Source organism: Xenopus laevis, chromosome 7L (genome assembly GCF_017654675.1).
Source record: "Xenopus laevis strain J_2021 chromosome 7L, Xenopus_laevis_v10.1, whole genome shotgun sequence".
NCBI classification, from domain to species: Eukaryota; Metazoa; Chordata; class Amphibia; order Anura; family Pipidae; genus Xenopus; species Xenopus laevis.
This window is the reverse complement of record NC_054383.1, coordinates 110939411-110956068: the sequence shown is the minus strand read 5'-3', so window position 1 is coordinate 110956068 and position 16658 is coordinate 110939411.

Genomic DNA, 16658 nt, shown 5'->3' with positions numbered 1-16658 from the left:
TTAAGAAGGGGTGGGTTAGGGTGGGTGCTAGGGTTGTCACCCAAATAGTATTTGACTGGCCTAGCTGGTAAATCACCATCTAGATTGAGGGCTGGTATTATAATTTTACCTGCATCTTAATTGTTGATGCTTTCTCCCTATTTTGGATGAAAAAATACCATTCCAATCCCTCTCCTACACCTTCTCTGATGCTCCCTGATCAGCCCCTTTCTCCACCCTCTGACATCACAGAACCTCCCATTCCTCCTCTTCATGAGGTCACTTATCGGCTCCTCCCCCTGCAGGCCAGTAAGACATATAGGAAAGGTGGTACCCCTAGTGGGTACATTAGTACTGTGTCACTTCCCATTCATTTCTTTGGGAAATAGATTAAGGGTCGCACTAAAATGGACACAAATGTTGACCATACCACCACCGTGAACATATAGGTTTATTTTAGTTTTTTTTAGTTTTTATGTAAAATCTTTAATTCAACCCGCTCAGTCCCTGTTCCTCGCAACTTATTGATACAGCACTTTACAGAGTTTCAACATCATGCCCAACAGTTCCTGGCAATGGAGCTTACAATCTAACAGGCCTGCCCCACTCACACAACACATTCAGGTCAGTTTCATCAGGAGCCGAGTAACCTGCCTGTAGGTTTTGTGGGAACACTGGTAGGGATGAGCGAATCTGTCCCGTTTTGCTTCGCCAAAAAAATTCACAAAACTGCGAAAAAAAATTGCAAAACTGCGAAAAAATTCAATTGGGTATTAATGCATTTAAGTCAATGGGCATTTTTTTCTTATGGGTGGTTTTCAGCTGCGAATTTTCGCACATGGCAAAATTTTGCAGCGAATCCATGGCTGGTGAATAAATTCGCTCATCACTAGTTACTGGTCATTAGTCCATTGGGCTGAACAAGTGAAGCAAAATTCTTGTAAATCCTGTACCACCCAGTGTGTCTTCATGTTACTGTGATGGTCGACTCCTGCTTTATCTTCATTACCCATGGAAGCATAAACAGAAGAAGCTGATATCAAGACAAAAGGGGAGCTGCATTTTCAAAGGTATATTAAGCAGATGTGTTTTGGATATTTTTATTTGCATAAAGTAACTTGGCTTTACATTTCTGAGTATTGGTAAAATTGCTTTAACAGATAAAAGTAAATGGGTAAAGAAACAACAGGCACTGTGAGTGGGACATGAGGAATTAGGACCCTGCTCCTGGATCACTTACAGACACAAACAGAAATAATTGCAGCCGTACACTAATATAGATCCTGGGCACTTCTTCATATCTATTTATTCAAAGGCATTTAAAGGAGTGGTCCACCTTTAAGTTAACTTTTAGTGGCATATTTATTAAGGGTCGAATTTCGAATTTGAAAAACTCCGAAATTCGAATTCAAAAAGACCAACCAAAATTAAGTTGAAGTTTTTTTTGGTCGAATAGGTCAGTTTTCGATCTAATCGGTCCATATTCGTCCGAATTCGAATTGTACGAATCAAAGTAATATTGCATTCTTTTTTCCACCAATTGACTCCGAATAGGTTGTAGGAGGTCCCCCATAGGCTAAAACAGCAATTCGGCAGGTGTTAGATGGTAAATGGTTGAAGTTGAATTTTTAAAGAGACAGTACATTATAAATTATCAAATTTTTTCCAAATTCGAATCGAATTTGGACTATTCCCTAGTCGAAGTACACAAAAAATAGCTCAAAATTCAAATTTTTTTCATTCAAAATTCACCTCGACCTTTGATAAATGCCCTTTAGTATGTTACAGAATGACTAGTTCTAAGCATTGTTTCAATTGGCCTTATTTTTTACTTTTTACAGTTTTTGAATTATATGCCTTTTTCTTCTGACTCTTTCAAGCTTTCAAATGAGGGTCACTGACCCCATCTAAAAACAAATGCTCTGTAAGGCTACACATTTAGGGAGCGATTCACTAACTTCGAGTGAAGGATTCGAAGTAAAAAAAATTCGAATTTCGAAGTATTTTTTGGGCTATTTCGACCATTGAATGGGCTACTACGACCTTCGACTACGACTACGACTTCGAATCGAAGGATTCGAACTAAAAATCGATCGACCATTCGATAGTCGAAGTACTGTCTCTTTAAGAAAAAACTTCGACCCCCTAGTTCACCATCTAAAAGCTACCGAACTCAATGTTAGCCTATGGGGAAGGTCCCCATAGGCTTGGCTAACTTTTTTTGATCGAAGGATATTCCTTCGATCGTTGGATTAAAATCCTTCGAATTGTTCGATTCGAAGGATTTTATCGTTCGATCGAAGGAATAATCCTTCAATCGTTCGATCGCACTATTTGCGCTAAAATCCTTCGACTTTGATATTCGAAGTCGAAGGATTTTAATTGCCAGTCGAATATCGAGGGTTAATTAACCCTCGATATTCGACCCTTAGTGAATCGGCCCCTTATTGTCATTGCTACTTTTTATTACTCATCTTTTTATTCAGACCCTCTCCATTTCACATTTCACAGTCTCTTATGCAAATGCATGGTTGCTAGGTAGTGTGTACCCTAGAAACCAGATTGCTGAAATTGCAAACTGGAGAGCTGCTGCATAAAAAGCTAAACAACTAAACAAATACATATAACAAAAGATGAAAATCAATTGCAAATTGTCTCAGAATATCACTCTCTAGATTATACTAAAAGTTAATGTAAAGGTGAAAAACCCTTTTAATATGTTGTCTTTACTATACGGCACATGTCTAAGGGGGGATTCACAAAAGCGGAGAGAGCCCATTTTTGGAGTAAAAGTGGTGGTAAACTGGTGTAAAATACTTTCTTCATATTCACAAACAGAAATCCGCCTAAATTCCAACTCAACTGCCACTTTTCATATTTTAGTGAAAAAAGACACTTTTATGAATGTGTCTTTCAAAATGGTGCAAAAACTAAATTTTAAACGACATTTTCTCCCGACATTTTAAAAATGGAGTAAAGCTCTGTATAACTCTTCCCCATGTATCAGATCAATTCTAAGATCATTTGCTTTGGTTCAGCCAATCTTCATTTTACACCTCTTGTTGGTGCGCCATCGGGGAATTATTATCATATTAATAGGGATTAGCATTTTATAATCAGGCCACAAGTTCCTGTCTAACCCTTTAAAAGCCTTATTAACAAAACAAGTAAAACACAGATTAAACAAAAAAAGCTTAATGAATGAGGCAGTAAGGAAAAGTGAAGTCTCCCAGCCATTTTTTTAGTTTTAGCTGCAGTTTGACACTTGACCTAAGATAATAAAACATATTTCTTATACAAATCCCTATATTATGCAAAATAGCATTTATTGTATTTAGACCCTTATATCTTTTTATAGAACTGGAATTACACAAACATGTAGGCAGATTTAGAAAGCTCAAGTTATCCTGAAACAAAATGATAATATGTAAATTATATAAAATGATACATACATTATATAAAAAAATGATTATAATATAATTTTCCTAGGCAAAATAAACCCCTCCCCCAAAAATTCCAATTTGATGGCTGACTGACTGGCAGGGCCGCCCTAGGCATCGGACCTAAACACGCCCCTACGTTGTGCGTACTGACGTCACGCGACGTGTTAAGCGGAAGTGACATCAGCGCCCCGTGCGAATTCTGTCAATTACTCATTCTTCCTCTGTCCCGCTACCCCTCAGCCTTTAGCTCTTTCACCGGATTTCCTATGGGAGAGGGAGGGGAGGGTTTTAAAAAAAAAAAAAACGAAAAAAATAGACACCCCAAAGGCCGCCCCCAAAACCGCGCTGCCCTAGGCACTGGCCCGCGGTGCCCTATATATAAATACGGCTCTGCTGACAGGTGTAGTAAGAGCTAAAGACAAATTCAGAATACATTTCTTTAAATGTCATGCAAAAGACAAAATCTGTCTGTTTAAAAGACAAATTCACAAACGTGGAGATAGAGATTTGTGAATTTGGTGGGAAATCTGACATGTTATCTCCACTCTTGGGGGCAGATTTATCAAAGGTCGAAGTGAAAATTAGAAATTAAAAAAATTCAAATTTCGAGCTAATTTTTGTATACTTCAAATAGGGAATAGTCCAAATTCAATTTGAATTTGAAAAAGATTCGAAAATTCGAATATCGAAATTAATCATGCACTGTCTCTTTAAAAATTCGACTTCGACCATTCGCCATCTAAAACCTGCCGAATTGCTGTTTTTGGTGGACTTTGAAAAAACATTTTTTTCTTTAAAAACTTGGATTCGAATTCGATCAAATGCACCATTACTTTGATTCGTACGATTCGAATTTGATCGAATACGGACTATTCACCCGAAGAAAAATACTTTGACTTTTTTTTAATACGTTTCGGTTGGTATTTTTTTATTCGAATTTCGAAGTTATGGGAGTTAAAAAAACTCCCATTACTTCGAAATTCGACCCTCGATAAATCTGCCCCGTATTTTGTCTCAGTATCACCACTTTTGTGAATTCCCCCCTAGGGTAAGTCCACACAGGGCGTTTTGGGGAGATTTGGTCGCCTGGCGACTAATCGCCTCATTTTTGCAACGACCAATTTCCCCAAACGCCTTCCCTGAATATGAGCCGTCTAAAATGAAGGATTTGTCCTGCTTTCTATTACTGATTGTATCAATTTGGGTGTGGACACAGGACACCTTGCTAATCACACGCGGCGGTTCGTTTTCCGAAGGCGACCGAAGTTGCCTCACTAGTGTTTAAAGGGATACTGTCATGGGAAACATTTTTATTTCTCAAAACACATCAGTTAATAGTGCTGCTCCAGCAGAATTCTGCACTGAAATGCATTTCTCAAAAGAGCAAACAGATTTTTTTATATTTAATTTTGAAATCTGACATGGGGTAGACATATTGTCAGTTTCCCAGGTGCCTCCAGTCATGTGACTTGTGCTCTGATAAACTTTAGTCACTCTTTACTGCTGTACTGCAAGTTGGAGTGATATCATTTCCGTATTATAATAGAAAGCAGGACAAATCCAAGGCAGTAGCAGGGCCAACGCCCGAAACATGTTGTGGAGCATTTTTTCCCAATAAAAGCACTTTGCAGTCATAGCTACTGCCTTGGATTTGTCCTGCTTTCTATTACTGACTGTATCAATTTGGGTGTGCACACAGGACACCTTGCAGGAGAATCCACCTACATATACTAAAGGTGAGCTACAGCCTATTTATAATTGATTTGCCGGATTTGCTGTGATATCATTTCCTCCATCCCCCCAGCAGCCTAGCAACAGAACAATGGGAAGGTAACCAGATAACGGCTCTCTAACAAAAGATAACAGCTGCCTGGTAGATCTAAGAACAACACTCGATAGTAAAAATCCAGGTCCCACTGCGACACATTTAGTTACATTGAGTAGGAGAAACAACAGCCTGCCAGAAAGCAGTTCCATCCTAAAGTGCTGGCTCTTTTTGAAAGCACATGACCAGGTAAAATGACCTGAGATGGCTGCCTACACACCAATATTACAACTCAAAAAATACACTTGCTGGTTCAGGAATGAAATTTTATATAGTAGAGTGAATTATTTGCAGTGTAAACAGTGTAATTTAGAAATAAAAACTACATCATAAAAATCATGACAGAATCCCTTTAAGTCCTAATGGAGAATTGTTTTGAAGTTTATCCAAGTTGGAACAATTGACACCTCTGAAAGTACTTGACAAGCTGAGACAAGGAAAATTCCATTATTTTGTATTTGACAGTGAGAAATTAAATACATTTGAGTATTTCTGAAAACAATTTACTGCTCATCCATGTGGCTTCTTCAGTTCAACTGAGTGCTGGGGAATTCTCCATTTAAACCTTTAAGGGATACATGTTCTCTAACATCCAATCTCAATGATTTCCAATGATTTATTCAGGTTCAGTGAAGCCACTGTGCTTGGATCCTGGCAATTGTGTTACTCTTGAATATTTAAAATACCTGCCAATTGAAGAAGCCTTGAAATGTAAAACATTTTCAAGTTGTATTTGATCTGTACAGACAGATTGGTGTAAAGGAGGAGATGTATCCAGACTTATATCCACCACTGGGCAAATTTGCACCTGGACTGCACAACCTATTTGCTACAAATTCATTTTTGCTTCCCTGGTTCTTTCTGCCATTGGCTGAACAAAAACGAATTGGTTGTTGTTGGTTGAGTTACTGCCTAGCTGCAAATTTATCCATTTTTGGTAAAGCTTTTGATTTTATCATCCCCATTCAAACCATGCCACAATAACACAGGCCACCTTAAAGTGATAGTGACACTAAAAAAAAATTACTCTTCAAAATGATGGTGATAGTTTTTCGCTGATAGGTTTTTGTAAGTAAATGTTACTTGAAGTTCCTAAACCTGACTGTTTTGTCAATCTCTTCTCATCCTGTCATTTCGAGTTTCTAATGCTAACGGACTCCTGCTGCACAAATGTGGCAGCCCCCTCACAGAAGAACATGAGAGATCGGATGGGTAATGCAAAAGTATCAGACAAATATTCATGGCAAAATTATAAATACCAGAGAAAGTGTAATAAAGTTTTGAAGGGGTAAATTTATCAAAGAGTGAAGTTCCGCCACTAGAGTGAAATTCCGCAGCTCTCAATTCATTTCTATGGGATTTTGAAAGGCGTATTTATCAATGGGTGAGAGTGAAAGTTCACCCTTTGATAAATAAGCCTATAAAAATCCCATAGAAATGAATGGAGAGTGGCGGAATTTCACTCTAGTGGCGGAACTTCACTATTAACTTCACTCTTTGATAAATATACCCCATGGTGTCAGTATCTCTTTATGTAAGAAGCCTACAAGTACCAGGAGGCACGAAATGTGTTAGGCTGTAAGTCAAATGTTTTGGATAAAGACCTTTTTTACTCTTTTATAACCTGTCCGTTGAATTGTTTGGAGCTGAGAGTTTTGTTTTTCATTTTCACTCCCCTAAGCTGAAGGACTGGACCAGCACCAAAACCCAACATCTTCTTTGATGTATTTATAGTGTTCCAATCAATTAAGAATGGAATTCTCTATAACCAGAACCCTCTCCTGCACTGTATGTGTGACTTGCCTATGTACTAGGCATAACATCATAGTAAATCTGATTTTACAAGGATTACAGTAATTTGCACCTCACTCCTTTTTGCACTTGAGATCCAGTGATAAAACTGACTTTGGCATACAGTAAGAGGAACGCATGTCCCTTATACCTTTCATCACTGCACCCTGCACTGCGACCAGGGAAGCTTAAGAGTGAGCTCAGGGGAAATAAAGGGATGGGAGTCGGGAAGTTTTAGGAGGGGGAAAAAAATGAGTGTGCATATCTTTAAATACCCAGGGCTGAATCTGACACCGCAGCGTCAGTGAAATCCTGCTCGTTCTTCTGATGGCTGGCAGCAGGTGACACCTGTTCCAGGAAAAACACACAGAGAAAAAAAAACTTTGCCCAAGATTCATGCTCGGTTTTGCAGAGCTGGATTAAATCAAAGGGCAGAGGGGCATCCCTTCTGTATCGACACTGCCAGCGCTTTCTCCTGCAACTTTTAGATGGTGACTGCTATAAAGATGGTTTATAGTCCAATGGGTTCCATGGATTGGTTGCCTCATGCATTGTGCAGCAGTGAGGTAGCGAGTCATTATACTGATTGTCCTCTGTGACTGCCACTCCACCTCTTTAGATCCATTTCTATGTGTCACCAAGTTTGGATTTAGCTATAGAGTGCCTTATAGTATGTGTGCTATCTCATGTCTGCATGCAAAGCCCAGTGGGGCAAATTCTCCCATGCAAATAAAATATCTACTGGGAATTTCAGTACATAGATAGTATATGATATGACATTCATTTCGTTTATGAGAACTCTTAAAAACATTGTAATTTTTGGAGTTAATTTATATCTTTATAATACACAAAAGCCATGAATATCCTGTAAATTATATCCTTATAAACGGTGAGTTCTGATGTCATCAGTTATAAACGGTGAGTTCTGATGTAATTTCTGTCACATGACTCACTAAAACTTGTGTATTATAATAAATAAAGTACCCCCAGTTGTAAAATATGAGGATATTAGAAGTTACCTCGGAGTTCCATGACCTGTATAAAAACACTCGGCCTTCGGCCTCGTGTTTTTATATGGTCATGAAACTCCTCGGTAACTTATAATATCCTTATATTTTACAAGAGGGGGTACTTTATTCACTATATAACAGAGCCAGTGCCTCACAAGCCTAAAATGATCTTCTTTATCTTAGGCTGTAACCTAAAAAAAATGTCTTGGTTTATTAAATCCAAGGACAGAAGGGCTAACAAGAACCAAGAATCACATTGCAAAGCAGGCAAAGTATATCCTATGTACAACAGATTCATTTCAGTGGTGTCCCTTAAGGGACATTAAGGGATAAAATAGTTGACTTTATTGCAAATCATGATACTATGAGTTTTTGCCTGCATGGTTTTATGTGTAACCCTTGTTGACAACACAGTATTTGAAACTGGATAGAGACCTGGCTAAAAGATAGACTCCAAAGAGTGGTAGTAAATGGGACATTTTCTGATTTTACCAGTGTTGTTAGTGGAGTACCACAAGGGTCTGTACTAGGTCCTTTGCTTTTTAACTTGTTTATAAATGACCTGGAGGTGGGCATTGAAAGTACTGTTTCTATTTTTGCAGATGAGACTAAATTGTGCAGAACTATAGGTTCCATGCAGGATGCTGCCACTTTGCAGAGTGATCTGTCTAAACTGGAAAACTGGGCAGCAAACTGGAAAATTAAGTTCAGTGTTGATAAATGCAAGGTTATACACGTTGGCAGAAATAATATAAATGCAAGATATACATGAATGTGTTGGGAGTTTCCTTAATTGAGAAGGGTTTTTTTTGTAGATAACAAGTTGTCTAATTCTGGGCAGAGTCATTCTGTGGCTACTAAAGCAAATAAAGTTCTGTCTTGCATAAAAAATGGCATTAACTCAAGGGATGAAAACATAATTATTAGTGATGGGCGAATTTATTCGCCAGGCGCAAATTCGCGGCGAATTTGCGTGATTTGCCGCCAGCGCCCGTGAAAATTCGCAGAAAAAATTCGCCGGCGTCAAAAACGGGCGCCGGCGGCGAAAAAAAAAAGCGTTTTCGCGAATTTCGTGGCGCAAATTCGCCCATCACTAATAATTATGCCTCTTTATAGGTCCCTGGTAAGGCCTCATCTGGAGTATGCAGTGCAGTTTTGGACTCCAGTCCTTAAGAGGGATATAAATGAGCTGGAGAGAGTGCAGCTAAATTGGGATTTAAATTATGAGGGTAGACTGTCAAGGTTGGGGTTGTTTTCTCTGGAGAAAAGATGCTTGCGAGGGGATGTGAATACTCATTATAATTACATTAGAGGGCATTATAGGCTGCTAGCAAGAGATCTATTATTCCATAAAATGGATCATCGGACCAGAGGCCATCCCTCATTTGAAGCAACATAGGGGGTTCTTCACAGTCAGGACAGTGAGGTTGTGGAATGTACTGCCGGGTGATGATGTGATGGCTGATTCAGTTAATACTTTTAAGAGTGACTGGGATGATTTCTTGGACAAGCATAATATCAAAGACTATTGTGATACTAAAATCTACAATTGATATAGATATTAATATATATAGTTTTAGTGTGTGTAGGTATGTAGATGCGCTGGGATTTATTTGGAGCGGTTGAACTTGATGGACTTTCTTTGTTTTTTTTTAAACCAACTTAACTATGTAAATATGTAACTATGTATGTTTCCAGGGCTGCCATCAGAAATCACGGGACCCTGCACAACAAAATTTACTGGGCCCCCCTCGCGACCCCTCCCTCAGTATGAAGGCCACACAAGACACAGGCTTTAAAACATTAAGTGCCCCCCTACAAGTTAAAAAAATAACTTTGGTGCCCAGGCCGCTCCTACAAGTTTTGGTGGTCAGGTGGTGGTTAAAGAAAAAAAACATTGGTGGCCAGGGCCCCACACATTTAAAAAAAAACAATTAGCCAGGGCCCCCACACATTTTTAAAAAAATAAAAATGAGCCAGGGCCCCCACACATTTAAAAAAAGAAAAAACAATTAGCCAGGGCCCCCTCACATTTAAAAAAAAAAAAAAACAATTAGCCAGGGCCCACACACATTTTTTTTTAAAAAAACAACAATTATCCAGGGCCCCCACGCATCTAAAAAAAAAAAATTAGCCAGGGCCCCCACATATTTTTTTAAAAAAAAAACAATTGGCCAGGGCCCCCACACATTTTTTTAAAAAAACAAAAACAATTAGCCAGGGCCCCCACGCATTTAAAAAAAAAAAACAATTGGTCAGGGCCCCCACAAGTTAAAAGAAAAAAAAACTGCACGTACCTTAGCCAGGGAGTTCAGATGCCGGTATCTTCGGTTTCTTGTGCTCTGATTCGCCAGTGAAATGTAAGTCCCGGTAAAGCCGCATGGTGATTGGATAAAGTAGAGGGGATGTTCAAACTTCTCCCAACCAATCTGCATGTGGCTTTACCGGGACTTACATTTCATGGCGAATCAGAACACAAGAAGCAGTCATCCAAGCTCCGATGCAGGGGCCCGGCTGTGCGAGTAAGTGCAAGTAAGTGCAGCACGGCCGGGCCCCCCTTAACTCACCAAATGATCCGGGCCCGGGACAACAGTCCCCCCTGTCCCCCCCGATGGCGGCCCTGTATGTAACTGGTTACTATGTACCAGTAACAAAATGTCAGTGTGCAATCAGCCTTAATGTAAAGATAAATATTTTCCCATAATGGCCTCATTGATCCTTTAAGGAGAATTATTGGTAAGGGTAATGGTACACAAGTCATAGAACAGGCACATATCACTCAAAAATGCACGGATATGGCACAGTCACAGTGTTTCCCATTCACTTTATATTGGGTGGAGTGGAGATTTGAAGTTTATGCGAAGAGGCTACAGATTCCAATTGCTCTCAGTTCCAGTTATTATTGGTGCATGTGCAAAGCCTATACTATGCATGGGCCAATCAGGTGGGGTGGCCAGGGCAGTGGCCGCTTCTTATACAGACCTATTGACGACCATTTCATTCATTGCTAAAGAAAAATAAGAAGGACTGAAGTTATGGTGGATGAAATATGTTTAACATGCTTCTTGGTATTACTTTGTCTTACTTTGTATTAGGGGTAACCAATAAATGGCCTGTTCTGCAGGCCCGGACTGGCAATCTGTGGATTTTGGGGGAAAGTGCGACTGCTCAAAGTTGCCACAAAGTTGTTGGAAAAATGAAGGCCAATTGAAAAGTTGCTTAGAATTAGCCCTTGTATAACATACTAAACATTAATGTTAAAGGTGAACTATACCTGTAAAAGGTTCAAAGTCTATGTAAGAGTGTGCCAGTGTTACTTTATAAGTCTTTGTAGTTCTATTCTAGATATCTAGAACTAAAAGCTTGTTAACCCTCAGGCCACCCCCTGTGTCAGACTCTCCGGCAGTGATGTACACGGTGACCCCAGCAAAGGCCAGATTGTGGTTATGTGGTATGGCTCATCTGTTCTTTTTATTCATCCATTAGTTTAGCAATAATGATATATATATATATACAAGAGACTGGAAGGAGTTGTTTGTTAGCACAGACAGCAAGCAATTCACCAGGACATAGACATGTTAAGCAGATTTGTGAGTAGCAGGTTTAGAGAGTTTGAAGTGCAAAGAATCCGACACGCCATTGGCATAGAAAGGGCTGCACTAACATTTAGCAGTTTGCTACAATAGGTGACTGGGGTGATTTCACACGGAGAAGCATTTGACAAAATAAGTCCAGCTGCCGAATTTCACTAATGGTGTTGGGGGTTCTGCAGCTTGGTCACCGAGGCTTTATCAGCTGAGATCTGCCTTTATCTCTTATGCCTGTGCCCTGTGAGTATGCACCATAAACAGATGGCACATGAGTGCATTTATAATTGATCAGCTGTCATAGGAAAGCCTTCTATTATGGCATTTTAATGTTTTATGTTTAAAGAAAAAAGAGAGCTGGTGCATTGCCTCTCAGTGACTGAAGACCTTTCTTTTTTACATCTATGAAAACATTGTCATTGCATGCTTTTTATACGTTTTGTAATAAAAGTATTTGAGCCATGTTTTTACATTATCTATCTGATCCCCCCATGTTCCTCTACATGGCGGCTGCCATCTTTGTGCAGCAGGAGTCCGATACCATTAAAAACTCTGACTGACAGTTTGAGAAGAGACAGTCAGGTTGGCAAAACAGTCAGGTTTAGGAACTTCAAGTAACAATTATAAAAATATATTTGGAAGAGTAGTTTATAAAGGGGTTGTTCACCTTTGAGTTACCTTTTAATATAATGTAGAGAGTGATATTCTCAATTGATTTTCGTTTTTTATTATTTGTGGTTTTTTAGTTATTTAGCTTTTTATTCAGCAGCTCTCCAGTTTGCAGTTTCAGCAATCTGGTTGCTAGAGTAAGAATTACCTTAACAACCATATATCAATTTAAATAAGAGACTGGAATCTGAACAGGAGAGGCCTAAATAGAAAGAGGAGTAATAAAAAGTAGCAATAGCAATAGATTTGTAGCCTTACGTAACATTTGCTTTTAGTTGGGGTCAGTGACCCGTTAGTGCTCATTTAAAGGAACAGTTATATCAAAAAATAAAAGAGTTTTAAAGTAATAAAAATATAATTCATAATTGTCCTGCACTGGTAAAACTGTTGTGTTTGCTTCAGAAACACTACTATTGTTTATATAAATAAGCTGCTGTGTAGCCATGGGGGCAGCCATTCAATGGAGAAAAGGCTCAGGTTACACAGCAGATAAGCTCTGTAGAACATAATGATGTTATCTGTTATCCACTATTTAACCTGTGCCATATAGACTTCTTTCAATTTCCGCCATTGCTACACAGCAGCTTGTTTATATGAACTATAGTAGTGTTTCTGAAGCAAACACATCAGTTTTACCAGTGCAGGGCAACACTACATGATATTCTTATTACTTTAAAACTCTTTAATTTTTTATATAACTGTTCCTTTAAATGAGCACTAACGGGTCACTGACCCCATCTAAAAGCAAATGTTAGGAAAGGCTACAAATTAAGTTTCAAAGATCCATTATCCAGAAAACCCCAGGTCCCGAGCGTTCTGGTAGATCTGTCTGTCTGTCTGTCTGTCTGTCTGTCTGTCTGTCTGTCTGTCTATCTATCTATCTATCTATCTATCTATATTATATACCTATCTATCATCTATTTATCAGTATATATAAGTATGGAACCTGTTATCCAGAATGCTTGGGACCTGGGCTTTTCCAGTTAAGGGATCTTTCCGTTATTTGGATCAACATACTTTGTCTACTAAAAATCAGGTAAACAATAAAATAAATTGCTTCCAAAAAGGATTAATTATATCTTAGTTGGGATCAAGTACAAGGGACTGTTAATAATGAACCCATGCAATGAAAATGGTGGAAGCATATGAATGCAGAAGTCAAATGAACTAGCAGCTAATGAGTGCTGGAAGTGAATGGACTTTTTATGTTCGCACATAACTGCTAATGGGTTAGTATTTATCTTCCATACAGAAGGGGAAATAGCAAATGTCCCTTCAGGCTATACGTCTCCTACTGTGCTTTTGTTAATGAATGTGTCGCCCTTTATTCCTGCTGCTGGCCCACCTGCTGGCACACTTCCCATTCAGCACAAGGCAGCCCCAGACTGTGTGTGTAACAGCTGGACTCTTCCCTGCCCTTTTCCCAACTCACTAACCTACTTGTGACATCATCTCTTTTCTTTATCACTGATTGGACAAATCTCTGGTATGGGAACAACAGGTGTGTTGTTAGGTAAAGAGATAGTGAGGGTACAGAGACACTGTGGGGCAGATTTATCAAGGGTCAAAGTGAATTCGAGGGAAATTTCGAAGTAAAAAAGTTCGAAATTCAAAGTAATTTTTTGGATACTTCAACCATCGAATAGGATACTACGACTTCGACTTCGAATTCGATACGAAGTAAAATTGTTTGAATATTCGACCATTCGATAATCGAAGTATTGTCTCTTTAAAAAACTTCGACTTCAATACTTCGCCAAATTAAACCCGCCGAAGTGCAATGTTAGCCTATGGTCGACCTTCTAGAGCAGTTTTCTACGTTTTTTGAAGTCGAAGAAAAATCATTCGATCGATGGATGAAATCCTTCGAAACGTTCAATTCGAAGGATTTCATCGTTCGATTGAGCGATTTTACTTTGACCGCAAAATGGTCAAATTCGGTGAAAAAAACTTCGACTTCGATATTCGAAGTCGAAGTAAAGCCATTCGATGGTCGAATTTCGAAGTATGTATCACTTCGGAATTCGACCCTTGATAAATCTGCCCCTGTGTGTGCAAGAGACACTCAGCATATGTTTCAGCCTGTCACAAACTTGGGGAGGGTGGTCTGCTGTCACCTGTTTCCAGAGGTCTCCAGTCTATGAGACAATGCCACCACTATGGAAAAAAGTCTTATTTATTGAGCACTACAAAGCATTACTGATGGACTGATACAAAAAAAATCAGTAAGCCATCGTTTTTAGTTGGGAAAGTGAGGCTGAGCCAATACTGACACTTAAAAATGTGGTTCACCTTTAAGTTAACTTTTAGTATGTTATAGAATGGCTGATTCAAAGTAACTTTCCAACTGGTCTTCACTATTTATTTTTAATAGTTTTTTAATTATTTGCCTTCGTCTGCTAGCTTTCAAATGGAGGTCACTGACCCCATCTAAAAACAAATGCTCTGTAAGGCTACATTTACCATAGTTTCTTCTTTTTATTACTGCTCTTTCTATTCAGGCCTCTCCTATTCATAGTCCAGTCTCTTATCTAAATCAATTCATGGTTGCTAGGGTCATTTGGACCCAAGTAACCAGATTGAAACTGGAGAGCTGCTGAATAAAAAGCTAAATAACCTAAAAAACACATTTTTTTTTTTCAAAATGCATCAGTTAATAATGCTGCACATGAAGAATTCTGCACTGAAATCAATTTTTTAAACGTGCAAACAGATTCTTTTTGTATTTAAGTTTGACATTTGACATGGGGCTAGCACCTCTGCTGAATGTCACGGTCGGCACCCTAAATCCAGAACCAATGCTAAGCACCCTGTTCTCGGCTCTTGCTTCTGCCTTTAACAGCCGCCTTTCACCTCGGGAGGAGCCCTTGGCTAATTGGATGCCGCCATGTCTTGTTAAGACAGGTGCCAAGAGAAAGGTTCTGGACGAGCAAAGGGGCACGACTGTAAAGCAAAGTCTTTTGGGAAGAAGGTCGCAGTACAAGGCGTAGGCAGAAAGCGGAGTCAAATCAGGCCGGGTCGTGGCAGGCAGCGTACAAGTGGAGTCAGGCAGGCAAGGGTCAAACCAGGAGATCAATCAGGAGAGATACAGATAAGAAGAGTCGGTTACCAGGCAGGGTCAGGATTTAGAGATCAGAATCGTCAAAAACAGACATGGGTCACAACAAGAATGGGCACTGAGAAATACAATTTGTCTCTTTAAATACCATTTGAACTTCGCGCCATTGGGTGCTGGTGTCATCACGCCAGCGCGCATGCGCCTATAAATAAAGAGAATGCACGCCCTAAGTTCCCGGCAGAGAGGAAGAAGAGCGGGCGTGCCCGCCGCACCACTAGACCACCAGGGTGAGTACTGACTGTTACACTGAAGGATTTGTATGCATCACGAAAACCCTGTTTTTTCCTGCTTGGGTGCTATTCTCATGTCTACCACTGGGGAGTATGACTTGGGTCACATTAAAATACAATGAGAAGGGCAGAAACAATAGCTGTCTCAAAGCAATTGCCCCCTGAAGTGCTGGCTCCTTCTTAAAGACACAATGCACTGAGATATCTGCCTCCACACCAATGTTACAGCTAAAAAATATACAAGGAAAGGAAAAAGAAACCCCACCAATAGTTATGATTCTAAAGTTGACAGGAAAATTCTAATAGGTGATGCACCCTACTTATTTAATAACAATAATTCGTAAGAAAATGTACTGAAAAAGAATTTAAAGTGCTAGTGCCGTTATAATAACATTAACTTATAACGGCACTAGCACTTTAAATTCTTTTTTAGTACATTTTCTTACGAATTATTGTTATTAAATAAGTAGGGTGCATCACCTATTAGAATTTTCCTGTCAACTTTAGAATCATAACTATTGGTGGGGTTTCTTTTTCCTTTCCTTGTATAAATTTTTTGTTGCTCTGACTTTGTCAGACCTCCACTAATAGTTGTGAAAGATCTTTTTTGCGTTTGAATAAAGGCACCTCTTTTGGGTTATATTTCAAGCTAAAAAATATACATTTGTTGGTTCAATAATAAAAAATTAAAAGGTAGAGTAAATTATTATTAATGTAAACAGTGTAATTTAGAACTAAAAAGTAAACCATAGAAATCATGACAAAATCTCTTTGTTATTTTTTAGTATGGCATAGAATAGCCAATTTTAAGCTTTTCGATTGATCTTGTTTTTCATAGTTTTTGAATCATTTGCTTTCTTCTTCTGACTCTTTCCAGCTTTCAAATGGGGGGGTCACCGACCCTATCTAAAATATCTAGAGGAACAAATAAGTGACCCCAAATGTCAAACTAACTGATCTTGTACTGTATGTGAGTTTTCAAGGGTATTTGGAAGAGCAATTAGGC